General features: G+C 35.3%; 1 long non-coding RNA gene across 2 annotated transcripts; it reads left to right on the top strand.

Moving 5' to 3' along the window:
* Nucleotides 1-115: 115 nt before the first annotated feature.
* Nucleotides 116-17,689, top strand: LOC104647395 (uncharacterized). Of its 2 annotated transcripts, XR_011221236.1 has the most exons (6): nucleotides 116-1,142; nucleotides 3,102-3,420; nucleotides 3,587-7,273; nucleotides 13,569-13,633; nucleotides 13,909-14,048; nucleotides 17,438-17,689. It is a non-coding gene; the product is annotated as an uncharacterized lncRNA (long non-coding RNA). The 2 variants fall into 2 exon arrangements; XR_741499.3 differs by lacking the exon at nucleotides 13,909-14,048 and having other exon boundaries at nucleotides 117-1,142.
* The last annotated feature ends 10,038 nt before the right edge of the window (nucleotides 17,690-27,727 follow it).

Here is a 27,727-nt window from a genome sequence, read left to right as displayed (position 1 = left end):
TAGGTTAAAATTTCAGTCTTCATTTTATAATTTTCTCTCAGATTTTTCCTTTAGATATTTTTTATGTTTTTTAAAAAAAATAAAATCTACACGCTAATTATCAAATGAAGGAAGATATATAATACAAGAAGAATTGAGTAAATCAAATTCATAATTGGAAAACACTGATCTAAAATAAACAAAAAATTAGAAAGGAAAAAAAAAGGTTAGATGAAAGAAATTGAGAAAAAGAAGTGTGAGAAGCAAAGTAGGAAAGAAAAAGAACTCATTCATCATTCAAAAAATAAGTAAAAATAGAAGAGAAAAATAACAATGTAAATACAAAAATATGCCCCACTCATTTTTTTTAATTAAAAACAATCTCTCATACACCGTGTCATACTTGTAAGTTGTATTCCTACCATCATAAAATTTTTGACGAACCACTACATCCAAACTAACTGAAAGGATTATCTATCCTTTTAAAATGAAGCCATAACTATCCCCACTCATCATAACACAAAAACATTTTATGCAAAACTTAACAAGAATACTTAGAAAGTAAATGATTAGAGGTACACTAAACAATGTCTACCCCTTGACAAGACAATCGAAATTAAAACTTATTGAGTACCCAAAGAAATTAACAAGTTAAAAGAGGTATTTTTTAACAATTGAAATTTTAAGAAAATTATAAAACGTGATTCAGAGTAATGTTTTTCACTCTGTTTTATTAAAAAAAACATAACAGAAAAGAGGACTCAAAGGGGAAGAGAGTTTGATACTAACACGTTGTTAGGAAATAACTTTTTAAACATAATATGTTATTGAGAAAGTGCCTCTAATACAATCCATTTTTTCATATGAATCGATCAAAACCCATTGTATTTAACAAAACCTCATTTAATTTATCAAATTGAACAAAAAATCATGGAGATTCACATCAGACACCTGCAACCATCGCCGGAAAGAAAAACCCGCCTCTTGCAGAATCGACACGCTAACTACACTAGATTCGAAATTCTTTTGCTCAGCGGTTGAAGATTTTGCACATTACAAGATTTACGTAGCTGTGAACGTTCAAAAATTGGAAGGAGATTGACTGTTTTGCTTGAAAAAAATGGTCAAAAAGCTTTGAAGAGTAGTATGTTTTTGTGATTGAGGTACTTTTGTCTCATCTAGTATAGTTGATCTTAGATTTATTGAATATGTCGTTTCCCTTTTTGTTAAATTGAGCAATGGTATCCGATTTCCTCAAAGATTGCGACTTTATAGAAATTAGATTTTTAATTGATATATGATTGAACTTTATGCGTGAAGCATTTGAGGAAAGTTTATAAAATGTACTTTAGTTTGATTTGCTTTGTTAGTTTTGTTCATTATTGTAAAAACATTTCATTTGTGTGTAGGAATCACTAGTAGTAATGCAGACCAATTGGATTCCGGTCTACTTGATCCGTCTATATTAACTGATGATCCGTCTATATTAACTGAACAACTCACTCACAGGTCACGAGATATATGGATAGGAAATGATAATATGATTTTGAACACAAGGAATCGTGATGGAAATTTTTGGGCCTCGTAAATGAACATTTCATCCATCCACGAGTCATAGATGTGATTAGATTATCTGAATTGTATGGTGTCTATAGATTTCATTGGCCTGTTGTGGACAGTAGTTTAATCACTTCACTAGTTGAGAGATGTCGTCTTTGAGACTCATACCTTTCATTCAGACGAGTGAGGCTACGATCATCTTACAGGACGTGGAGATGTTGTATGACTTATCCGTGGAAGGTAATCCAGTACTTGGCTATGAACCAAAGAGGACCATAGCGGATTGGCAGAATATTTGTTAAAGATTATTTGGTTTTACTCCACATCCTCAAGACTTTAAACATAGTAGGTCTCTGCACTTAATGCACACGTGCGACTTCAACCACAGTTGTCTGATTTGGCAACATAGGATATGGTCAATGAGAAGGCTAGGTGTTATATGTTTTGGATCATTGTTGGTTTAATATTGGCAGACACATCTGGCGGCCTTTTAAAGCTTATGTACTTGCCTGGGGTAATGTAACCTTAGCATGCTTGTATCGCTTTCTTTCCCTGATCATTGCTATGTAATGCGATTCTACTGTGTAATTACTCGAGTTAGGCATACAAAGGGGAATAAATTAAGCAAAGTGGAGAACACTATGTTGGCCCTAGGCTTGTTGTTGAGAGAACTAATAGCTTAGGTAAACATAATTTTCAATTTCTGCTCTTTAAAGTTAACTGGATCCTTAAGGACTTTGTCCATCGTATAATGGAGTTGATAGATTAAGGCGAGTTTTCTTGGTTCAATTGAAATCTATTGTCTTTTGTACGAATTTTGTAAATATTCATATGCAAAAAATACTATGTTCGGCTAAGTTCATGATAAGGAGCACTGATTGCCCTATTATAAAAGTTAACCACTTACTGACCGTGAAAATATTGAGGAGCAGAGAAAGATGATAAGGATTGGCTTTTGCTTGCATTCTATGTTACAAAAGATGCATTTTTTTCTTAATTATCTAGTGACTTTACAAAATTAGGATATTTTATTTTCTTTTTTGACTAGGAGTTATAGGCTTCTTGCAAGAGAAACAGGCTATCAAGAAGTAATTTATTGAAGTTTAACTTTGAGGGGATGCATTTTTTATATGAAACACCAAAGTATAAGATACTCCAACAAAAAATATCCAGCAGCAGCTTGTTTAACTTTGATTTCTCTTCAGTAACAGTTGGTTGTTTAGCATCAGTTTCATCCGATACCTTTGCCTCTTTAGCTTCTTTATCTGTGGTTTCCGTGTTATTTTCATTTGATACCTTTGCCGTTTCACTTTCAGTTGCTTCGGCAGAGGTGCTGCCACTACTTCTGGTAGTCTTGATGTTCTTTGCTACACTAGCATGAGCTTACAATTTCTTTCCATTCCCCTGCTATGCTGAATCTACATTTTGGCATGTCATATTTTAAACAGTGTGTTTCTTATCAAAGTTGGACTATTTTTATTCATTGGACATGAAATGTCATTCTGTTTTATATTGAATGTATAGGAATTACTCTTCTCATATAATTAATTTATGTTACACAGGCGCGTCATATTCATTTGATGGTTAACAAAGCTATATATATCACTGGGTGATAGCCCATCAATGGAGGAATTTAGATATTTTGTGTAATGGTCCGGGATGAAGGATCTAATTGTTTGACGAATGTGGAAGAGGCTGATAGGATTCACGTGAAACCTACTTACAGTTGAAAACCTTCACATATATCTTACACATTAGTGCGCTCTTTTTAATTGAATAATTGAAAAATCTTTTACTTGCCAAGGAGTTCCCATCTGAAATAGCATGGCAAAAGAAAAAAAACCAAAAGTTAATAAAGTCTCTTTAGGCGAAGACTTCCGAGTAAGCTTACTGTCCTTAGTCTTTCATTTATTCACTAAATGCATTAGGAGACTTCTGATAAGCTTGTTAATAATTTCAGCTTACTGTCCTTAGTCTTTCATTTATTCACTAAATGCATTAGGAGACTTCTGATAAGCTTGTTAATAATTTCAAATTCCTATTGCAGATTGGAGCATGACCATAGAGATTTAACTTCCCTTCCATTTAGCTTCAATTGGTTGGTGATTTTTTTCCATTAACTATAAGTTGCACAAATATGTCTTCTTTTTTTGAATTCTATTGCCATCATCATCAAGGGACATGACTTTTGTTTATAGTTTAATAGAAGAGTATCTGATATTGATTGAGCAAGTGAGTGCACAAGGTATTTATTACTGTATGTTTCTTTTCCTGTTGCACAAGATATAGTTCATGGTTTGCTTGTTTCACCAGCTGGAAGAGAACTTGTTTAACTCATACACATCTTCTCATCATCTCGAATGCAGACTTACTACTAAGACTTTTTATTTAAATTTTTTTAAAATAATTTAAAATGATTTTAAAAAGTTAAAATTACTAGTTTAAATAAAAAAAAAAGTTAAAATAACTCGTTTAAAGTGACTTAAAAAAGTTAAAACTACTCGTTGAAAATGACTTATAAAAGTTAAAACTACTCGTTTAAAATGACTTAAAATTAGCTACTTTCATTTTTTGTTGGATCAGTAAACCTTATTCAATTGGCCCCTTTGGCTCACGTTAAGTGAATCTTCTCAAGTCACGAGTTAAATGATAATATAGTTTCTTTTTAAGCACCGTGTGCTGTTAATCTGACCTATGAAATTTATAACATTAGTAGTCATATATTAGTTGCTTGATGTTCACTTGTTGTGTCGTCTTCAGCAAAAAATAAATAAATAACAAACTGAGGAAATATAAAATGTCACTGAGTGTAGCTATAAAACATGCTTGTCAGAAACGAACTTAAAACGTTATTGGCAGTCACATTTTATTTTCTGTTAGCTGTCAGCTTTGGCCGTTTTGTTATTGAATTCCTAAGATGTTATTGTGAACCATGTTTACATTATTTTTCTAAAATTTCAGAAAAATGTACTATTTTAGTCAATTGATTTTAATAATGACTCATTTTGGTAAAAAATTCCATTATTTATCATATTATATCTGTTGGTGGACATTATATTTGTGCTCTTTACTCTCATCAATAGTCGAAGAAAGTGTCACTAGTTGCTAGTAACTTGTGTAACCACCAACTCTTCATTTCACACATTATTCTATCTTTTAAGTCTTGTAACTTATATAATGTTTGAGCCATTCATTTGACAAATTTATTATCTACTATCTTCCTATTAATTGCAAGGAAGAATTTATCACCTATAAATAGAGTGGTCTACTGGTCTTCCATGTGTTGTAGATAAGAAGAAGAAGAAGTAGAAACAACAATACATGTAAAAAAATATAGAGTGAATAATATGAGTAGTATTTTATTGTGTTTATATTGAGATAGTGTAGTAGTGAAAGAGAGAGTTGAAACAAAAAATAATATTCTAAGTTTTCAACTATATTCACTATATACAAAAGAAAATAGTTTATATGTTGAAAGAAGATGTTATTTTGTGGAACTTTGGAATCGTCAACTAATTCGGAGTTGCTTGAGTTGTACACATTGTTGGGATGTTGTATCTTGGAGGGGACAAGTTAAGAGTATTACTGTAACATCTCGTCAACCAAAATATCTAAGATTAATCAAAGAGACTAAGAATAGTTATTTTTGGATAGAATAGGAGAAATCTGAAAAATTTCGTAAGTGTAAAAGTAAGATTTTTGGTCATGTTCAAATGTCCATAACTTCTAGTTCACGATAATTTAGGGCAAGTTCTTCATATGGTTAGAAAGCCCATGAAGAAATTTTTCCAACGCATTCGAGTTTCCGCAATTTTTATTTCGTATGAGAGAGATATGCGTATCAAAAGTTGGATTGTAGGATTGGGGAAAACCCGATCCGGATTTTAGTAAGGGTAAAATAGTCTTTTCACCCTACTATTTCCTAATTTGTTTTGAGGATTTATTTAGGGGTAAAATTAAACATTGATTCAGTTTTTAGAAGATTGAATACGCTTAGGGCTTGAAAAAAAAAGAGAAGAGAAGAAGGACAAAGGAGAAAAGACTAAGATTTCGCCAAGAACATTGAGTGAGTTTCATCGGAGTGATCCCTTTAAGGTATGTGAGATATTTCTGTGATGGGTTCTTCCACTCACACAATAATATGTTTAATTCAGCACAATTAGAGTAGACTGAATAATGAACATTGAAGTTTTTGATGAAAACCGTTGAATCCTTGTTAGTTGAGTTGTGGTATACCTTGTGTTGTTTGATTCATGTTTTCAGAATGTTTTACGAGTCTAAACTATTGGGTATTCAGGATATTAGTGATCATAGGTGTTTATACTGATATTCATGGGAGTTTAGAATTGAGAATCGGAGAAGAAAAGTCAGAAATCCCGTCTGACAAGCCCTGGGGCGCCGCGCCTACCAGAGCCCCTCAGGGCAGCCTCTGTCTGACAAGGCATGGCGTGTCGTGCCTGCAAGATCACCTCAGGACAATCTCTGTCCATCAGGCTCTGGCGCCCCACGCCTTTCAGAGCGCCTGGGTCACCTAGAGATCCCATCCCCCCCATCTTTTCATACAAGTTCCTAAGTGATGTACCTATAATTTCAAGTTGGTTCCAACACTCTAAAGTACATCTAAATATCGTGAAATCATTCATAGACATGAGATCATGATCGTTGAATCCATAATCCAATTCAAGTAAAATTAAGATCAAATTCAAAGAAGTTAAGAGTCATGTTTAAAAATTAAGAAGCAAGTCATAGCGAGTTCTTAAAGTTTTCAAGAGTCTTAAACAAACATTTTGACTTTGTTTTAAGGCTCAAGCTACAAATTGAGCAAAGAGTAATGATTTGAGTTTAAATCTCAAAAGTTATAAGGAAACTAAGTATTCCCTAGGAGTTAAGTTTCAAGTAAAGCAAAGAGCAAAGAGTGAGTTCATTTCTCAATTATAAGGGAACTAAATAGTCCCTAAGAGTTGCAAATGTTTTCACAATTTGAGAAAGAAAGGGAGCTAGACTTCCACAAAGTCTTTGGCTAGTTTTAGAAAATGGGAACTATTATTTTCAAGAGAGTTTTTAAAGCTAAGTCTGAGCAATTACCTCAAACCAGAGAAGAATTTGTTTTAAATACATATGAGCTAAGTATTTTGGGGGTAGTATTGAGCACCGATATGGGAACGCGAGTTCATATCAGCTCAAGTCTCCATAAACCATGTATCCAACATGGACAGATAAATGATCATACTTTTTAGATGATTTCTTAGTGCTTTTTAGCATAAACTAGTGGATCCACTTAGTAGTTCAGGTTCTATACCGATGACAAGGTATAGATCGGTCTTCTTGCAACGTGAGGTAAGACGTCTAACCATCGCTTAGACTCATAGTGATGGTTATCAGTTAGAGAATCTCCCACAGAAACTATATACTTTTGTATACAAGTAAAGTTGAATTTATTATTTCATTATCTCTAATGAACTAAGTGTTACACTATTTTGCAAGCTTTACACATATTGCATGTGTCTTTACTGCTATATATTGAGTTATTACTTCTTAAGTTGAGCAAAGCCAAGGTAAGTTCATTCTTAATCCTTTTAAGATTAATAGTTGTTGTTTAGCATTCCAACTCACATTCTCGTACATTTAATGTACTTATGCCAGTTGGCCTGCATCGTCTTATGATGAAGACGCAGGTAACCAGGATTAGCATCCAGCGCCTCGTTGATCCAACTTGAACATTTCAGAGTCAGTGGTGAGCCTCCTTACATTCCAGAGGACTCTTTGATTGCTTTTCATATTTCCTTTATAGAATGTTGTGGGGTTTGTCCCAAAATTCATCTTAGTAGTTGAGGCTTCATAGACAAACAATTAGTCAGACAGTCAGTTTTGGGTCTCTTTTTATTTACAGATACATGTATATTGTTTTTGAGACTTAAGGTCCATTTTGTGCAAGATTATTATTCAAAGTGCTTTCATGAGAATGTTTCCAGATATAATTGAGTTAAGTTAAGTCTTCCGCTGAGTTAAGTAAGGCAGAATAAGTGTTCACTCAAGGCTAGCAATGGTTGTTGGGTGGCGGCCACGTCCAAGGTGTTGGCTCCAGGCGTGACAAACTTGGTATCAGAGCACAAAGTTCAGGATTCCTAGGGAGTCTATGAAGACCTGTCTGTAGAGTCTTAGTCATAAATGTAAAGCGCACCACATCTATGATTATGAGGCTACAACATTTAGGACTTTCTCGCTTCTTTCTTACTCACTTCGTGTGTTAGAGTTTATCTCTAAAAAGTTTCCCTCTAATTCGTGCTTGCACATGTTTGTAGATCATCATGCCTCCACGAATAGCAGTCATAGGTTTTCAATCCTGAAGAAATGTAGAGGAATTAGAGGTACCTAATGCACCTGAAGTGCAACCTCAAGGGGAAGTTAACAATGTAGAGTTCCTTGAGTCTATCCGGATGCTAAGACAAACGGTGACTAACCAGGTTGTTCAACATAGAAGAGATCGATAGGAAGAGGCTGACACCTCAAGGATTCGTGAATTCCTAAGAATGAATACTCCAATCTTCACTAGTTAAAGCACCACCGAGGATCCGAAAAACTTTGTGGAAGAATTCAAGAAGGTATTCGATGTGATGCATATGGTAGATGCTGAGAGAGTTGAACTGGCCGCATATCAACTAAAGTATGTGGATAGGACTTGGTTTGTTCAGTGAAAGGAGAACGAAGATGATGATGCACCAAATCCAAGTTGGTCTTGCTTTGAGGAAACCTTCTTGAAACGTTTCTTCCCCAGAGAACCGAAGGAAGCAAAAAAGGTACGGGAGTTCCTTACTTTGAAACAGGTCGTTGATTGTTCAAGAGTATGGGTTAAAGTTTACCCAACTGTCTCGCTATGCTCCGGAGATGGTTAAGGATATGAGAAGTAGGATGAACTTGTTTGTTGCTAGCTTGGGTCATGCTTCAAGCATTAAGGTAGGGCTGCAATGTTGATTCGGGACATGGACATTTCCAGGTTAATGGTCTATGTGCAACAAGTTGAAAAGGAGAAGCTGAGGGACAGAGAGGAGTACAAGAACAAGAAAGTTAAGACTGATAATGAGTTTAGTCAACATAAGGGTGGTTCAAGTCGACCACAATTTAGAAACAAAAAGGGCATGCACCATCATATACTAGTGCACCTGCTCCCAGAATCAGAGGTTAGTATAATGGCCAGAATTCACAAAACTTTAAGGCTAGACCAACATAGTCCCAAGGTAGTGTGGAACAAAGAGATGTTGAGCTCCGGCATGTGGTAGGTTTGGTAGAAACCTTGTTGGTAAGTGTTATTATGGCCAGTCAGGTTGTTTCAAATGTGGTCAAGAAGGGCACTACATGAAAGAGTGTCCCAGGAATAAGCAGGAAGGTGAAAATCTGGGCAATAGAGTCCAATCTTCATCAGTTGCTCCACCAGACAGGGCTGCACCTAGAGGATCCACCTCTAGTAATGGTGGAGGAGCAAACTATCTCTATGCAATCACTAGCCGGCAAGAGTAAGAGAACTCTCCTGATGTTTTTATGGGTATGATCAAAGTCTTTACTTTTTATGTTTATGCTTTGTTAGACCCAAGAGCAAGTTTTTCTTTTGTAACTCTCTATGTTGCAAATTAGTTTGAGATCCTTCCTGAAAAAATTTGTGAACCCTTCTGTGTTTCTACACCTGTTGGGGAGTCTATTCTAGCGGAAAGAGTCTATCGTGATTGTCCAATATCCATCAATGACCATGACTGATCTAATAGAGTTAGACATGGTCGATTTTGATGTCATTTTGGGTATGGACTTTCTTCATGCCTGTTATGCATCAATAGATTGTAGAACTCGAGTTGTCAAGTTCCAGATTCCTAATGATCCAGTCATAGAGTGGAGTAGAAGTTCAACAGTGTCTAAGGGTCGTTTCATTTCGTACCTTAAGGCAAGAAAGTTAGTTTCAAAGGGGTGTATCTATCACATAGTTTGAGTTAATGACTCAAGTGCTGAGGTACCATCCCTTCAGTAAGTTTCTATAGTGAAAGAGTTTCCAAAAGTTTTTCTTGATAATCTACCTGGAATCCTTCTTGAAATAGAGATAGATTTTGTCATAGACATCATCCTAGATACTCATCCTATATCTATTCCGCCATAAAGAATGGAACCAGCACAATTAAAAGAGCTAAAGAACAATTGAAAGATTTGTTAGATAAAGGTTTTATCCGACCAAGTGTCTCACCTTGGGGTTCTCCAATCTTATTTGTGAGAAAAAAGGATGATTCCCTTAGGATGTGTATAGACTACTGCCAATTGATTAAGGTTACCATCAAGAATAAGTATCCTCTTCCAAGGATATATGATCTTTTCGAACATATTCTGGGTGCTTCTTGCTTACTGAAAATTAATCTCAGATCAAGCTACCATCAGTTGAAAGTTAGGGAATGTGACATTCCCAAAGACAACTTTTATAATAAGATATGGGCATTATGAGTTTTGGTTATGTCCTTTGGTTTGACCAATGCGCCTAAAACATTCATGGACCTTATGAATAGTTTTAAGACCCTATTTAGATCTGTTTGTCATCGTCTTCATTGATGACATACTGATTTATTCAAGGAATGAAGAAGATCATGCTAGTCACCTTAGGATTGTTCTGCAGATTTTGAAGGACAAGGAGCTATATGCCAAGTTCTCCAAGTATGAGTTTTGTCTTAAGTCTGTGGTATTCTTGCTCCACATCGTTTCCGATGATGGGTTTAGAGTTGATACCCAAAAGATAGAGACAATTCAGAGTTGGACTAGACCCACGTCTCCAACAGATATAAGGAGATTCTTGGGTTTGGCTGGCTATTATAAGAGATTTGTCAAAGATTTTTCATATATCTCATCTCATTTTACCAAGCTAAATCAGAAGACAATCAAGTTTCAATGGTCTGAAGCTTGTGAGAAAAGCTTTCAAGAATTGAAAAAATGATTATCTACCTCTGGTGTTTTGACCTTATATAAGGATACTCAAGGTTTTGTGGTGTACTGTGATGCAACAAGAGTTGGTTTGGGATATGTATTAATGTAGAATGGCAAGGTGATAACTTATGCCTCCAGATAGTTGAAGGTTCATAAGAAGAATTATCCGACTTATGACTTTGAATTGACTGCATTGGTGTTTACTTTGAAGATATGACATCACTACTTGTATGGTGTTCATGTTGACATATTCAATGATCATAAGAGCCTCAAATATGTGTTCACTCAGAAGAAGCTAATCTCAGGAAAATGAGGTGGTTAAAATTACTTAAGAATTATGACATGAGTATTCTTTACCAACTAGGTAAGGCTAATGTAGTTGCTAATTTCTTAAGAAGTTTATCTATGGAGAGTACCACCCATTCTCAAGAATAAAAGAGGGATTTAGCTAAATATGTCTACATAATCGCACGCCTGGGAGTAAGGCTTATGGATTCCGTAGAAGGAGGGATAGTGGTGACTAATGGGGCTTAATCATCACTTGTGTCAGAGGTGAAAGAGAAACAAGAAAAAACCTCATCTTGCTTGAGTAAAGGTGAATGTTCATAAGCAAAGAGTATTGACTTTTGAACAAGGGGGAGATTGTGTTCTGACGTACCAATGTAGATTCTGTGTACCAGGGGTGGATGGACTCAAAGAAAGGATCCTGGAGGAGGCTCATAGCTCTAGGTATTCCATTCATTTGAGATCCATCAAGATGTACCATAATTTGATAGAGGGTGGGAAGGCATGAAGAAAGATATTGATGAGTTTGTTTCTTATTGCCTGAATTGAAAACATGTGCAGAACAACAAAGACCTGAAGTATTGGCTTAGGCTATAGAACTTCTAAAGTGGAAGTGGGAGATGATTAATATGGACTTTGTCACAAGGTTACCAAGATTTCGGAGGTAGTATGATTCTATTTAGGTGATTGTCGATAGAATTGGAAAATCAGTCGATTCCTTGCCGGTAAAGACTACCTATTCGACCGAGGATTATGCTAAGTTGTAAGTTCAAGAGGTGGTGAGACTTCATAGAGTTCCAGTCTCCATTATTTGAATAGAGGTGCACAATTTACTGCACAATTTTGGAAATCTTTCCAGAAAGGTTTGGGTTTGAATGTAAACTTGAGCACTGCTTTTCATCCTCAAATAGATGGATAAGCAAAGTGTACTTTACAGTCCTTAGAAGATATGTTGAGATCTTGTGTGATCGACTTCAAAGGGAATTGGGATGATCACATAGATCTCATTGAGTTTGCTTAAAACAACAATTACCATTCGAGCATCCAAATGGCTCCATATGAGGATCTTTATGGGAGAAGATGCAAATATCATATTGGGTGGTTCGAAGTTCCTGAAGCAGGGTTAGTAGGACCATATTTAGTTCATCAATCCATGGAGAAAGTAAAATTTATTCAATAGAAGTTGAAGATGACACATAGTTTCCAAAAGTCCTAACAAGATGTTAGGAGAAGGCTGTTAGAGTTTGAGGTGGACGATTGAGTGTATCTGAAAGTTTCACCCATGAAGGGGGTTATGAGGTTTTGTAAGAAGGGGAACTTAGTCCCCGGAATATTGTCTCTTATAGAATCTCCAAAAGGGTTGGCAATGTAACATATGAGTTAGAGTTACCCCAAGAGTTAGAAGCGGTTTATCTGGTCTTCCATATGTCTATGTTGAAGAAGTTCTTCGGTGATCCTTCATTGATCGTACAAACTGATAATGTTGGGATATATTGTAACATCTCGTAAGCTGAAATAGCTAGGATTATTAAAAGAAATTAATAATAGTTATTTTTTGAAAGAATAGGAGAAATCTAGAAAATTTCCTAAGTGTAAAAGTATGTTTTTTAGTCATTTTCAAATGAGCATGACTTCTACCTCAAGATGAGTTAGGGAAAATTCTTTATATGGTTGGAAATCCCTTTAAAATATATTTCGAACGTCATTGAGTTTGTGCAAATTCGTTTCGTATGAGGGAGATATGTCAATTGGAAGTTGGGCCATAGGATTGAGGAAAATCCAATACGGATTTCAATAAGGGTATAGTAGTTTTTTCACTGTACTATTTCATAATTTTTTAAAGGGTTTATTAGGGGTAAAATTAAGACTTAAGTCAAGTTTTAGAAGATTTAATATGCTTATGTTTTGGGAGAAAAGAGAAGAGAAAAAGGAGAAAGTAAATAAGACAACGATTTCGCCAAGAACGTTGAGTGAGTTTTGTCAGGGGTGATCGCTTTAAGGTATGTGAGATATTTCTTTGATGGGTTCTTCCACCCACACAATAATATGTTTAATTCAGCGAAATTAGAGTAGATTAAATGGTGAACATTGAAGTTCTTGATGAAAAAGCGTTGAATTCTTGTTAATTGAGTTGTGGTATACCTTAGATTTTTTGATTCGTATTTCCAGGTTTTTTTCGAGTATAATATATAAGGTATTTAGGATTTTAGTGATCCTAAGTATTTAGGGGTGAGATCCATGGGAGTTTAGAAGGTTTACATTTGAAAATCGGAGAAGAAAATTAAAAAATCCCGTTTGACAAGACCTGGGGCGCTACGCCTGCCAGAGCCCCTCACGGTAGCCTATGCGTGCCAAGACCTGGCGCGCCGCACCAGCCAAAGCCCCCTAGGACAGTTTTTGTCTATCAGGCTCTGTCGCCCTACGCCACTTAGAGGGCCAGGGTCACCTGGCGATCCCATTTTCCCCCATATTTTTGTATGTGTTCCTAAGTGATGTACCTATGATTCCTAGTTGTTTCCGACACTCTAAAGCACAACTAAACATCATCAAATCATCCATAATTTCTTTATATCTAATGAACTAAGTGTTTACACTCTTTTAGAAGCTTTATATATATTGTATGTGTATTTACTGCTTTATATTTAGATATTACTTATTGAGTTGAGTTGAGTAGAGCGAAGGTAAGTTCATTCTTAATCCTTTCAAGCTTAATAGTTTTTGTTTAGTATTCTAAATCAGATACTCATACATTTAATGTACTAATGCCAATTGTCCTGTATTGTCTTATGATGCAGACACATGTAACTAAAATCAGCATCCAGCGCCTCGTTGATCCAACTTGAGCATTTTAGAGTCAGTGGTGAGCCTCCTTGAATTTGGTTGGACTCTTTAATTGCTTTACATATTTCCTTTGTTAAATGTTGTGGGGTTTGTCCTAACATTTATTTTAGTAGTAATAGAGGCTTCATAGATAAACAGTTAGTCAGACAATTAGTTTTGGGTATCTTTTATTTACTGATATACATATATTGTTTTTGAGACTTAAGTACCATTTTAGCCAAGACTATTATCCAAAGTATTTTCATATGAATATTTTCAGCTTTATAATTGAGTTAAGTCTTTCGCTAAGTTAAGTAAGCCAGGCCAAGGGTTCGCTCAAGGCTAGCAATGGTCGTGGTTTTCCTATAAAGTTGAAGGTGTAGGCTCCTGGCGTGGGTATTACTACTGCATCAATGTAGATTATGGCATCGTGTGCTTGAATCTCCTTAAAGAAAGTGAGATATCCGCGCCTCTACCTAAAGATTTTTTTATACATTTTTGTTTATTTTATATCAACTGTAATTTATTATATTTGTGGTAAACTACTTCAAAAAACCCGAAAATGACTGTGTTAAGTAATGCCTAAGCGTACCTAGAATGCCTAAATTAGACCAGGTTCACACGACTTGATGCGCGTGGAACCAATACCTCAGAACCTATACACCAGCCAAGCCAACCAACTTGGTGAGTTAGATGAGCTAGGAAAGGTTGGGTCCAGCTATGTAGGGCACCCGAATTGAGGAGATTCACTCGGATGAGTTTTAATTAGACTTGAAAGGGGTAATCTTAATTTTGGAGGGTCTAGGGGTAAAATGGTCTTTTCCAGGATAAGGGTAGTATTGTAATTACCCTAATTAATATTGAATTAATTAATTAATTATTTTAGGAGTGTACAATTCGGGTAGGGTAAACCCAAATTGACTTATTTTCGCGAGAAGGGCTTCACCCGGGTTCGATCCTTGGTGGAAGAAATATGTAAGTTGAATTAATTGGTATTTAATTAAGGGCATTTTAGTTTTGTCACTTAAGCGTTAGAACACCATTTTTTTATGTAAAATAACAAAGAGTCCTAGTGTGACTAAGTCCTTACCTAAAACTCCTACTCCTAAGCTTACTATAACATCTCTCCACTCTCATTCTCACGATTCTCCACTCTCATTCTCATGCTTCATTATCATTAAAAGAGAAAAATCAAAAGTTCATCACTCTTGAAGAGCTTGAACGCTAAAACTCAAAAGAAAAACTAAATTAAAAATGAAAAGCAAAAACATTGTTCTTGATGGGTGGTACTTGAAGTTTGGTGGTGAGGTTTTGGTGTCGTAAGAGTTGGCTGTCCATTGTAGCAGGTTTGGAGAGTGTTGATCGAGAAAGGTATGGGTTTTCTTCCTCTTGGTTCCTTTCCCAAGAGACCCCTAAGATTCAGTCAATTCTAATCCGAAAACTAGGAATATTTCCCCATTGCATGTCTTTGTCACTAGCTCCCAGCGATTGTAGTAGGTTGGGTATGTTTGCTGGTAGAAATTAGGGATGTAACGTGTTTCGTGATGATTATTTTCATGTGTGTATGTTCGGACTTGTGTGGCTGATAATTATGTCTTTTCGAAGTTATGTGATAAAGTATGTGTGTGCATTGTGAAGGCCGTAACTCGTGTCACAAATTGAAGTGTGAAAAAGGCATGTTGAATCCTTGTGTTTTATGTGCAAATGCTTCATATGAGTTGTGATGTTGTTGAATTGAGTGAAAACTCTTGGCTAAATGTAACCACAAAAATGCACCTAAAAATGTACGAAATGCTCTTCAAATTGTCCTACAATCTAACATATAAAATGTAGAGAAATTGGACTGGAAAATGTAACCAAATTTCTAGATTGCTGGAAATTTGGTTCAGCTATGTAGCTTGAGGAATTAGAGATTTAAAAATCATTTTTAAATATGTGAGGTCATTAAGGATTGAACTCGAGACCTCACTATATGTAGGCTGCTGAAAAATTTAATATTTAATGTGAGGTTAAAGGGATTTGAAATAGGGTAAGGCTGGGTGAAGAAACTAAAGAAAAAGGGAAATAAAATAAAATGGGGAGTGTGGGGGATCGAACCAACAACCCTTCAGATAGGTCAGAGAAGTAGGATAAATTAAAGAAAAATAAAATGAGGTTGTGGGGGATCGAGCCCACATCCTCTTGATCTTAAACGAAAATAGAGAGGAAAGAAAAGAAAAAAAAGAGAAGTGTGGGCATTGGGGATCGACCTCGGGTCCCCAAGCCAAAAATGTAAGCCAGAACATATTCAATATGTGACTAAGTGTTGCTCAAGGGATTCGAAATCGGGTTCCCTTTCCCAATTCCATATTGATACATAAGTCTAACGTGATTAAATATTTAATGACTGCTGCCTATGGGAATTAAAATTTAGACCTTGGCATATTTACAAGATGCATAAGTCTTGTACCATATAATCTTGGGTTATAAGTCACTTAGATGAATTATGAATGAAGCCTCATGGATTGTACGTATGGGTTCATAAGTCCAGCGTACGTTCAAAAGTAAGTGAACCTAAGATGTATATGATGAAATGATGTAATCCCAAGAGGGTTAAGTAAGAGTGTGAAATACACTAAACGGACAAGTGCAATGGCATATGATGAGATGAACATTCACGTAATAAGGTGAGTAAATACGAAGATCTAATATGGTAAAGTTAATGAATGTGATGATAACATGATAAGAGGCTAATATGAAAGACGATATCAATCTCAAATGACCCTAATAAGTGTTACCAAAAACCGTACTCACCTATGAGAGTGCAAAACTAATAAAGAGACCAGTCTCTAAGAAACACTCTAATAAAAGTATTGAGATCAATATACACTTAATACTAAAGATGAGATGAGAAATCATCTAATGAATAATGATGCCCTCATGCTAGAAGACAACTTCTATGATGTGTGAGATGAATGTAATGGAACTTTATACAGAGCACCGATATGCTAGCTATGAGTCGCGATTCCTTCTTTCAGGAAGGTAGGGGTTCGTATAAATCTCATGAGATGAGACTGTCCATTTAGGCGGGTATGAGTCTCCTTATATATCCTAGTCTTTGAACCTATGCATCCAACATAGGGATCTAGCAGAGTTCAATTCCCTATATACGTTAGCATGTTTTGGTTTCACTTTGGCTGGTGATTCCATCTATTTTCGGTGTGGGGTATACACTGGATTTCATGGATCTCACATGATCTATGTTGGATAAATTTAAAGTTCCCAAAGAAAGAATGAGGCCAGTCCCATGAAATGCACACTATGAAATAAATGATACCAAAGGTGTTTGGATAGGATAATGAAGAGGTGAACTAGAATCAAGTAATGAAACTAGGTCCTTCTTGGTCATTGCACAATTAACCCGAAGAGAGTCCTAAATAACATCCTAGATATATAAATTAATGAGAAAAATGAAAATTACGTATGAATCAATGAAGCAGACTCTGTGTTTGCTAAAGAAGACTCTCTAATTGAGGTCCCATATGTTGAGCCCTCATCTGGGAAGTCCTAATGTTAAGTCCGTGATTCCAAGTCTCATGACATACAAATGAATGATATATGACATAAGTATGTGCTAAATAATGTGTGTTATGTGCTGTGTGCATTATGAAAAGAATGATGATTCATGTTACTCTCATAGCATGACTTTCCTAATCCGATTTTACAAGTCCAACTGACTTGGCTTTCCATAACTCATATCGTTAGGAGAAAGCTCTTCTTAATCATGCATGTCCTTGGTGTGTACTTGCATACACCCATACTTAGTACAAGTGTGTACTAAGCCCATACAATCTTTTACTTTTAGGTGCAGGTGCAGGTGGATGCTAAAGCTTACGAGACTACGCTTAAGCTATCCGGACTTGGAACATTCATCCAGACTTTGTAGTCCATCATGCATTCGAGGATTCTTATCTCTTATATTCCAGCTTTGACGTAGGCATGAGCTAGTGGAGGGTGTTCCACTAGCGTTTCTTTCGTACTTATTTTTCAGACGTCATATTGGTGCCATTTTGGAAACTTATATTTATGCAATTATGAAATATTTCCTTCATTTCAATATCTTATTATTAGATGGCTATTGTGAACTGACGTGATATAATGCAATTCTTACTATGAAGTCTATGTATACTCCAATGCAAACAAAATTTTTAAATTTTCCGCTAAAATTAACTGATACGATGTAATGATGACGTATATAGGCTTGTCTGCAACCTCTGAGAGGTCAACAATGCTGATTTCGACTAGGGTCTAGTCCCAGGTCGTGACAACTACACCTATATATATAATTCAACCTTATTTAGGATAATTCCATAAAGAGATGAATCAACAAGAGTACTACAATCCATTTCCATGAAAGAATTATCACTATTTGCAATATTTTCTTCAATGCTAGACAAATCATAGTGTCATGAAAATTCATTGTTTTTAAACGTAACATATTAGTATATTCTAACACCCCAAAATTTTTTTGAGCTAAGACATGAGTCATTCTCCGTAGTTAGTGAGATTTTACGAAGGAATAAAAAATTTCTTAAGTATCAAGGTCAGTTCACTATATTTAACACCTTGAAATCCAAAAAGAATTAAATTGGAAATAGCAAAATCTGAAATTTTGCAAGTTAAGCTAAGTATGAGTTTTAGATAAAATTCAAACGAATAGAGCTCCTAACACAAAATTAATTAGGTGTGATAAAATATACAACACGAAATATCTTTGAGCTATCTTTCCAATGCCACCGAGTTTGCTATGTTTCGAGTTCTGATGAGTGAGATATGACCTTTTGAAGTTAGGCTTTCCAGTAATGGTAAGTTGGCCGAAAATAGGGAGTATTTTGGTCTTTTCCTTATCCAACCACATTTAATTCTTTTGAATTAATATTTTAGGTCTAAAATCCTATTAGGTTCAATTTTATAATCCTAATATATACCTAGGATTTTCAAGATACTAATTCAAAAATCTCAAGAAAGGTTTTCTTGATCATTTACCTTCAAGCTAGGGTTTCAAGATTTATATTCAACTTCTTATGCCAGTTTCTTCAAGAATCTTGTTCTTCCTATCTAAAATAATTCCTAACATGTTCTTCACCTTGAATTCATAATTAAAATTCAAGGTAGAGATGAGAGTTAAGTTTTTGAGAATTCTTCCAAACGTTCTAAGAAAGTCCTTTTGAGGAGTCTTCTAGAACTTCTAGTAACTTGTGTCAAGACTCAAGAAAGTGAGTATAAGAGTGAAAATTATGTATTCATGAGTCAAAAATATCACCTATATCCTTCATATCATCAACCATAATTTTTGAATTCATAATTTACATTTAAGAGAGAGAGAGAGAGAGAGAGAGAGAGAGAGAGAGAGAGAGAGAGAGAGAGAGAGAGTTAAGAGTAAGCTCAATAAAGTCTTTGAGTTCAATTTTTAATCCTTTGAGATCAACTATCAATTTGAACTAAGTTTTGAGGAAGTAAGTCAGAGAATAAGAAGAGTCGTATAGATGAGTTCCATCTAGTTACTTTGACCTTCGAGTCGAGTTGTTCATGCCCAAACTTGCGCATGAATTCCATAAATTGAGTATTATTGAGAGGAGTATTGAGTTCCTTATTCCTTTTGATATAATATTCATAATAATGGGACTATTACATGTTACACATGATATCCTTGTGATAGTAGTGCATGTCCATTCCGCATGAACCTTATAATTTATACAATCTTTAGATAAGAAGTGTCTTTGAGTTCATGAGTTGAGTATGTCATGCTCAGAATTCCACATGAACCCTCCAAGTTGAACATCATGAAATCATCCATAAACATGAGATCATTACCCTCGAATCCATACTTCAGTTCAAGGAAAGTTCAGAGTCAAGTCTAGAAGTTAAGAAGCAAGTAAAGGTTAAATTTATAAAGTTCTCGAAAGTCTGTTACAACTTTGTTTTAGGACTTAAAGTTCAAGTTCAATATGTGTAAAGAGTAAATAGTAAAAAGTAAACAAAAAAAGATGAAGTTCATTTCTTCAAAAGTATATGGGTACTAAGCATTCCCAAAGAGGTATAAAATGTTTTCACATTTAAATAAGAATGGAAACTGAGATTTCCCAATAGCCTCCGGGCTAGTTTTCAGAAAAGAGTAACAACTTTCTAAATGAATTAAGAAGGGAAACTAGAATTTTCAAGATAGCCTTTGAGCTATGTTTTTGAGAACTAATCTTAAATCACAGAAGAAGTATGTTTTTACAACATAAGAACTAGTATAGTTTGGGAGTAATATTGAGCACCAAATTGGGGAGCATGCATTCAGATAATTCACGTCTCCATAAAACCTTGTACTCATCTTGGGTAGAATAGTGTCATACATTTTAGTTGAATCCTTTTCACAGTAGACTAGTGTATCAACTAAATTAAGTTAGGTCCTATACTGATGGCAAGGTATAAGATGGTCTTTCGCAGCGTGAGGTAAAGTGCTGTGTCATCACTATAGCTGTTAATTGATGGTCTCGGTTAGAGAAACACCCACAAAAGTTATTGTATTTTTATATACATCAGTTAATTGTTTTTTTATATACATTGCTAATTTATGTTGTATCTTTGTTATGTACACAGAGTTGACATCATGTTTTTAAACAACTTTTCTCTATATCTCACTTGTTTTAAACTGTTCTATATTGAAATGAGTTTAGTTAATTATCTTGAGTTGAGTATTTCGTGCTGAATACCTTAAGTTGAGTATGTTGATTAGATCTATAATTCATTGATTCGAGTATCATATCTTTGAATTTTAGTATCTAATCTTTGAGTTGAGTATCTTATCCTTGAGTACTTCTAAGTTGAGTAGTTTAGAGTATCCTTGAATTGAGTAAGTTTAAAAACAGGTAAGTATGTTTCCTTTTTATCAAGTTCAAGCGTATGTTTTATGATTTAGAATTCCCATTACATGATCGTACATTCAACGTACTGAGCCAATTGACCTGCATCTTCTCATGATACAGACAAAGTTATATAGGATCATCAACAGGAGTTTCGTTGATACGTATGAAAGTTCGAGTTAGCTATGGTGAGCGTCCTTGCTTTCGGAGGATTTCATTTACTTTTCTATTTAGTCAGGACGTAGTGGGTCTTGTTCCAACTTCCATATTTATCAGTTAGAGGCGTCATAGATAGTCCATTTAGTTAAGAAATATGTATCGTTCATTTATTTTATTAAATGTATTAAGGATTTCAAGTTTCCTATTATATGATGAGTTGAATACATTATTTTATTCTAAGTTTTTCATTTGAGTTAAAGATTTTTATTCCAGTTTCATCTTTTTTTTTGTTCTTAAAACTTTCGTATGCTTAAGTTAGTCTTCCCCTTGTAGTCAGATAGGACGAGGGTTCTCTTACGGACCTGCGATGACATATATATAAACTGCAGATAGTAAAATTTATTGATAAATCCATATTAAATTTTGATTAACACAAAAACAAAAAAAAATTACCATGTCTAGTTACTAGTTAATAACGTCAGATTAATATTTAAGTAAAAATATAGGACTTAAATAAAATCTAAATTACATTTTGGTTAGTCTGTTGAGTTGATAATACGAGCCCAACTCATATCGTTCAAGCCCAAGATCCTCTAGAATTATTCGAAAACCAAAATACCCCAAAAAACCTAGCTCACATCTATATAATGGGATCTTTATAAGACCAAATGGGAGAAGAATAATTGGTTAACAGCCGACCGCTCTACCACTGAGCTACTGAGTAACAACAGGAGAGTCGATCTCATAGAGTTCAATTCCCCTTCTCCGGATTTACCCGATGAGCACAACTCTTGCTCGGGTAGGTGGTGCCGGTTTTCGACAACTTTCTAAATTCCACCATGCAGCGGACATCGCCTACCCTAATGCTCCTGCTCCGGATATTACTGCTGGTTTTGCTTTGAGCTTTCTTGCTTGCTATGCGCCAGCTAGTGGAATGCTTTACCGAATGCGCCAACCAACCTCTGGTGTCGGGCCTAGGTGTGCCAACTCCAACTAGGAAACTACTACCGCTTGGGCCTAAGAACACATGATCGGCACGCCTTCCGCATGCAAAAAAGCCTTTAATCCAAGTGTTGCACCGTAAATATTCCATCAAATCAAGATCAGTCATGAAGAGAAGAATAAGGGAATCACATAACGTTTCATAAAGATTGCATGATGATTGTGACCTTCACATATATTCAAATTCATATACTCTTTTTTGCTTACTATTTTTCTTTCTTGTTTGTTGTATTTCAGGGACGATACTTTAGACACACACAAATAGGCATGCTAGTGAGACAATTTTTAACTCACATCTATTCTCTTCAAAAATCAAAGTTCAAGATAACTGAGATGATTTCCTAAAGATCAACTCGAAATATTTATCTGCATCCGCATCCGCAATAATTGATGGATCTAAATTTTGTGCTAAAGTGGAGAACATCATTGAGGTTACTGTGGTAAGTATGAGACATGTTATGATATATCAATCCAAATCTCTAGGACAAAAATCCTTATGAGTGACATATGAATCTACTACTGGCTTTAGTTAATCTCCAAAAGGTGTGAAGTCCCCCACAAATCAATGTTAGTCTCCATTATCTACTAGATGATGCAAAATATGATGATCGAAACTTCCACATTAGGATAAAATCTAGTAAATTAGACAAAAGCAATTGAAGGCCTATCAAAGTATATCATAAATCAAGACGTTCAAATTATCAAGATGAAGAACTTAATGAAGAACATGGAGAAGAGAGAACTCACTCAATTATGTGCAAGGTCTAATGAAATTCAAGTGAAAAGAAGGTCCTTCTTAAAATAAGAAACAGCCAGCAATGATTTTCATGTGTCTAGCAAAATTCAGATTCCCGTTCGCCAATTGAAAGACTACATCAAAAATGCTATTAAAGAAAAATTTGGTTCTACATGCAAATCTCTTCTCACATATGTAAAGTTATATTCTCAATGAATTGATAACCTAAAGATATATGTTGGTCATCAACCTCCTATCTTGCAAATATTTGACGACAATGAAAACCTAAAACAATATATAGCACACTTTGTCGAAACTTGTAATAATGTTGGAACACCGGGTTATTATGTTGTTGAAACTGGTTCCATAGAAAACTGGAGCAGATGGAGCGATAATTCCTCAAGCATTGTTATAGCAAAAGACGTGTTGTGACCATGATAGAGACTGCAAACGCCAAATGATGAGAAAGCCATTGACTTCATAATTCATTGGAGAAGATTGAGTCTTAAATGCAAAGATTACCTTAGTCTAACTTCTGGGATCAAAATATGCAATGGGATCTTCTTTACATATTTTAAGACATAAAACCTAAAATGTTTAAAGAACTAGCAACTCAAGTTCATGACATGGAACTGAGTATCACTTCAAATTGAGATAAAGATTTTTCCAACCTTTAAGCTTTTAAAGAAAATGTAATTGACATTGAGGATGAGGACACATGATATTCTTAACCCCTAGGTCACTAAAGCCATTGATTGGGCCTCATATATTTTAGGACCCCCATTTTTTTAAAGAAAAAGAGTATTTAGACATATATATATTTTTAAAATAAAATAGGATTACTTTTAATTTTTTTAAAATTAAAATAGGTAAGAAGTAATTATTCAAATGGTTAATTTCCACTTCACTAAGGGAATGAAGTAAATTTGGGAATTATTTCATTATGTAAGAAAAGAATTTTATATTTCCTTATTTATTTACGAGATAATCTATAAGTACCCCTAGACTATGAACATAATCCTAGAGACATACCTAAACTTAATTAGAGTCTTGTTACCCCTCTAAACTAATATAAAATGAAATAAATACTATAACTCTACAAATAGGATAAATTAGAGCACGATATTAGGGTTAGACCTTGAATTTCTCTCCACGTACCTTAAAATAGATTTCTCATGTTAGAACATCAAAGTTCAAACCCCGAGGACCAATCATGGGTCCTTGACGAGTGCAATTGTAAGACCCCCAAAATCAGTTAAGGTGTCTAGAGACTCACATGATTCTAAAAACGATAAAAATGTGTTAAATAAGTGTTTTACAGTATACATGATTGGTTTGAAGTCATTTGAAAGTCAAACGTCCAAGAACTTCCAAGACATTCAAAAGTTAGCCCTTGGGAGATGTGCATGTGTGTCTTGACATGTTTTACGTGTTCTTTTTGGTTGAAACTGATATGGAAGGTACCTAACATGTTAGTAAATATATTCGTTGGAAATATACGGGTAGGACTCCCAAAGGGCCCCGCAAAAGGCCCTCAACGAGGACCCAAAGTCTGCCTAGACACTGCCTTGGCAGTGTCTACATACGCCTGGCAAACGATGGCCAGTAGGTGTGTTTACGCCCCTTCGAGTACGGACGTCGCTCCATACTTAGGATGGGATACAAAGAAACCAATTCCAAGCCTCAGACGGGCGTAGATTGCTCCGTCGATGCAGCCTGCAACTCCACTGCCAGACACACTGTTTCATTAAGGGGTGAATGGGAAATTCACCCCACGTCCTAACCTGAATGAAGGAATTTAATTTATGGGTTTTTGGGTATGTTAACTTGATTATTAAGATCAAAACCCCATTCCCATTTCAATTCTCATAAGTAGACTTCCCTACCAAAACAAAAACCTCCTTAGAAACCTCCATTGGAGATGAAGCTCAAGAACAACTTGTATTGGATTGTGATGTTTTATTCATCAAGTTTTCATGGTTTTATTATATAATGAGGTATGGTGATCCTTCATCATTATTTTACCTTTCTTCTAAAGAAGTTCCTTCCAATGTTTTTAAAGAGAAAATTATGATCAAACCTCCAATGTTTCAATCTAGCCATGGGTTCTTTCTCATCGTATTCAAAAGATTTTTTTATGATTAATTGATATTAATGTAAGTATTTTAAAGTGAATTTCAATCCAATTTCATGACGAACCTATCTTACATAAAATATCTCCATTTCGCCTATTTGTGGGCATTGTGATCTTGATTCTATGTTAAGTGAGTTATGATTCTAGCATGTTGAATTGTCTATTAATACTGTTTTGTATTCAAATTGATGGTGAATTATTAATGATTTATCATTGGTGATCAAGGCTTGGAAGTTGGTAAGGTTAACCTTTACTCCTATATCTTCTATAGTTTGATGAAGTAGTGTACATGATTTGTCCTTGATTATATGATGATTGAATCATGATTTCGTATATTATTATTGTACTTTAGCTACTGCCCATTATGTAATGTGATGGTGAAGATTGACTTATGCTCTCCTATCCTCTATAGACTGATAATGCAATGTACATAATGTAATCATATTTCTAGGGTAGACGAAGCATGATTTAGTTTATGTTAAGATGATTTTAGATAATTCCCTATAATTATATTTTTGATGAAAAAGGAGTACTGATCAATGATGATCAAAGGATGAGAAATTGCTAAGATTACCTTATTCCTCTACTTTCTTATAGAATTGCTAGATGATTGGCCTTGTATGGCATTTTGTGGTATGGTTCAATTATGGTGGTGGTGTTTAACTTATTGATAATATATATGTGATATGATCATGGTCTTTAAGGCAATCGTATTATGAATGTGTGGTGATGATGGTCACCCAATGTGAAGTCTCATCCTAGTTTTCATTCTAGTTTATGGTCTAGGTTGTATTGACAATGTTATGATTATGTGGGTGTCTATGTTAGGTGTGGTCTATATGACAACAATGATGAAATATAAATGGTGAATTACCCCTTACCTATGTACCCCTATATGAATGTGTGATTAGCTAATGTTAGGAGTTTTGAAAGCTAGTGTTGAAATATCTTGTCTCCTATGCTAGTATGTGTTGTGTGGTCTATGCTTGGATGTGCATTGTAGTCCTAATAGGGTGGCTTCCTCAATATGTAGTTTATATACATTATGTGATCATGTTGGCCAATATGCACATACACCTCATTCATGCTTACAAGTAGTATAGGTTCATGTTGTCTAATGAAAGGTTACTCTCATATGAACTAATGTCTACTACGATGCATGTAAAGTATATTTCCATGAAGTATGTCATATATCCATTAACTAGGATGACTTGATGGGTGTACTAGTATGGACAAGGGTATGGGACCTAGTCTATGCATTACACATGTGTGCCTTGATAGGATAGTTCCAAGGGTTGTGATCAATGTACATGAATATGAATGCATGAGCATGTTATGAATATGACTTGTATGCTATGAACATGTCTTATATAATGTGATGAAGTGTGAATGTGGATGATTTCTAAATATGTTTATATGGAAGGATGGGTCATATAGTTACACGTACACTCTTTAATGAAGTACAAGTATGAACATATGTGGTCTAAGGGTGTTTATCTGAAAGGTTTGCTCACATATATGTATACACACACCCACATGAAAGTATGTCCATGATGCTTGTATGATGATGTAGTCAATAGAGGGGCTCTTTAAAGGTGTTCTCAAGGGTACCCTAAACTAGATAGTGCTTGAATATGATATGTCCATGTGAAAGGAATTCTCACATGATTTAGGTTGATGAACTCTGATCTATGAACTATGATCCAACCATATGAGGGATTAACTCTCCTAAGCCTACATTTTATAAAGTAATGATAATGAAGGCTTTCAAAAAGGGAACTTATCTTACCACCGAGTGAACTTAGATGAGGGGTGCCCCTTCCCAATGTGGGAAGGCTTGTTCACCATAGTCCACACGAGGTGGATAACTACAAAACCTCATTTGGCCTAAAGAGGGTTTCCATATATGCCTCCAAGTTCCATAAACTATGCTTTCACCGTAGGATCTAGCAAGTGATATAACCTAATATGCTAACATTATGTTAATGTTCTACTTTGGAAAAGTAAAGCACCTTCCCTTTGGTGCAAGGCTCTACAACACCAAATTTTATGTTTATCACCCATGGTCTTAGTGTCGGTTCAGGCTATTATATCTCTAAAGTAAAAATGGACAATGGAAGTAAAACTAGGACCCTAACTAGGATAACTTAAGAGAAGTTGATTAGTGTAGTTGGGGGTATGGGGCTTCACCTATGCATTGAACAAGTAGCTTTTGAAGGAGTTCGAGGGATGTGTTCTAATGTATATGATTACGTTTATGTCCTCATGCATGAAATTGTAGTTTATCTACTTGTTGTGATAATATGCATGGTATGAGTCCTACTATGTCTATATTATGAAGTCTTACCTTATTTTGATAATGTTGGTCTTAGTGACTATATGATGAAGTTCCTACTTGATGTGCATGTAGTTGACTATAGTACCATGATTGATGTATGAAGTATATGTTAAGGATTGTAGTCTCTTTGTAGGTTTACTTAGCATGTGTGTTGTTATGGGGACTTCACATGTAAATTGCACTAGTAGGCTTAGAATGAGATGATTAGTAGGTTCTATGATATCTTGTGAAGTAAAGTCCAAGCATGTTAAGGTTGACTATTGTTTTACGATGATGTTGTTGGAAGTATTGACTTGTATGTGGTCTTGTATGAATTCTTCTGTGTGGTCCCTAAAGTATGTTGGGTCAAATTTAAGGTATATGTATTATTGTATGAAATGGTTCTATAAAGGCTTATGTTGGATTAATGAAGGTTGTGTGTAACCTTGTGACCTTAAGGTGATGCTTCAGTGTGGGTAGTGTTATGAGACATTGATGTACCATGGTTTCACGGTATTTTTAATGCTTTGTCCTTAAGTTTAGTGTGTGTCCAAAAGCCTTTTTATATTGATTTTTATGTAAGTTTCTCCTTATTTGCAAGATATCTGTCCAAAGATGAACGCGGAAGTTTTTGAGCGAGAAATACAGAAGAGACCACCCACGGAGTTTATGACGATCTGTCGAGCTTAAGACAGGCCGTAGGTGGCATCGTAGTGAGGAGAGAAGCTGCTGAAGGAAGATGGGGAAGTCTGACCTATTGTGGGATTACGGAAGTCCATGACGGACCGTCATAGCCACGAAGGTCCATCCTCCTGGTTCGTCGCAATGATCAGAGAGTAGTCCCAATACCCAAATTCCAAGAAGTTAAAGTATTATGGAATGGAGACCCTTGACGG

The sequence above is a fragment of the Solanum lycopersicum genome, chromosome 5 (genome assembly GCF_036512215.1).
Source record: "Solanum lycopersicum chromosome 5, SLM_r2.1".
NCBI lineage: Eukaryota > Viridiplantae > Streptophyta > Magnoliopsida > Solanales > Solanaceae > Solanum > Solanum lycopersicum.
The sequence above is the reverse complement of the archived record's forward strand: the minus strand, read 5'-3'. Positions and strand labels throughout refer to the sequence as shown.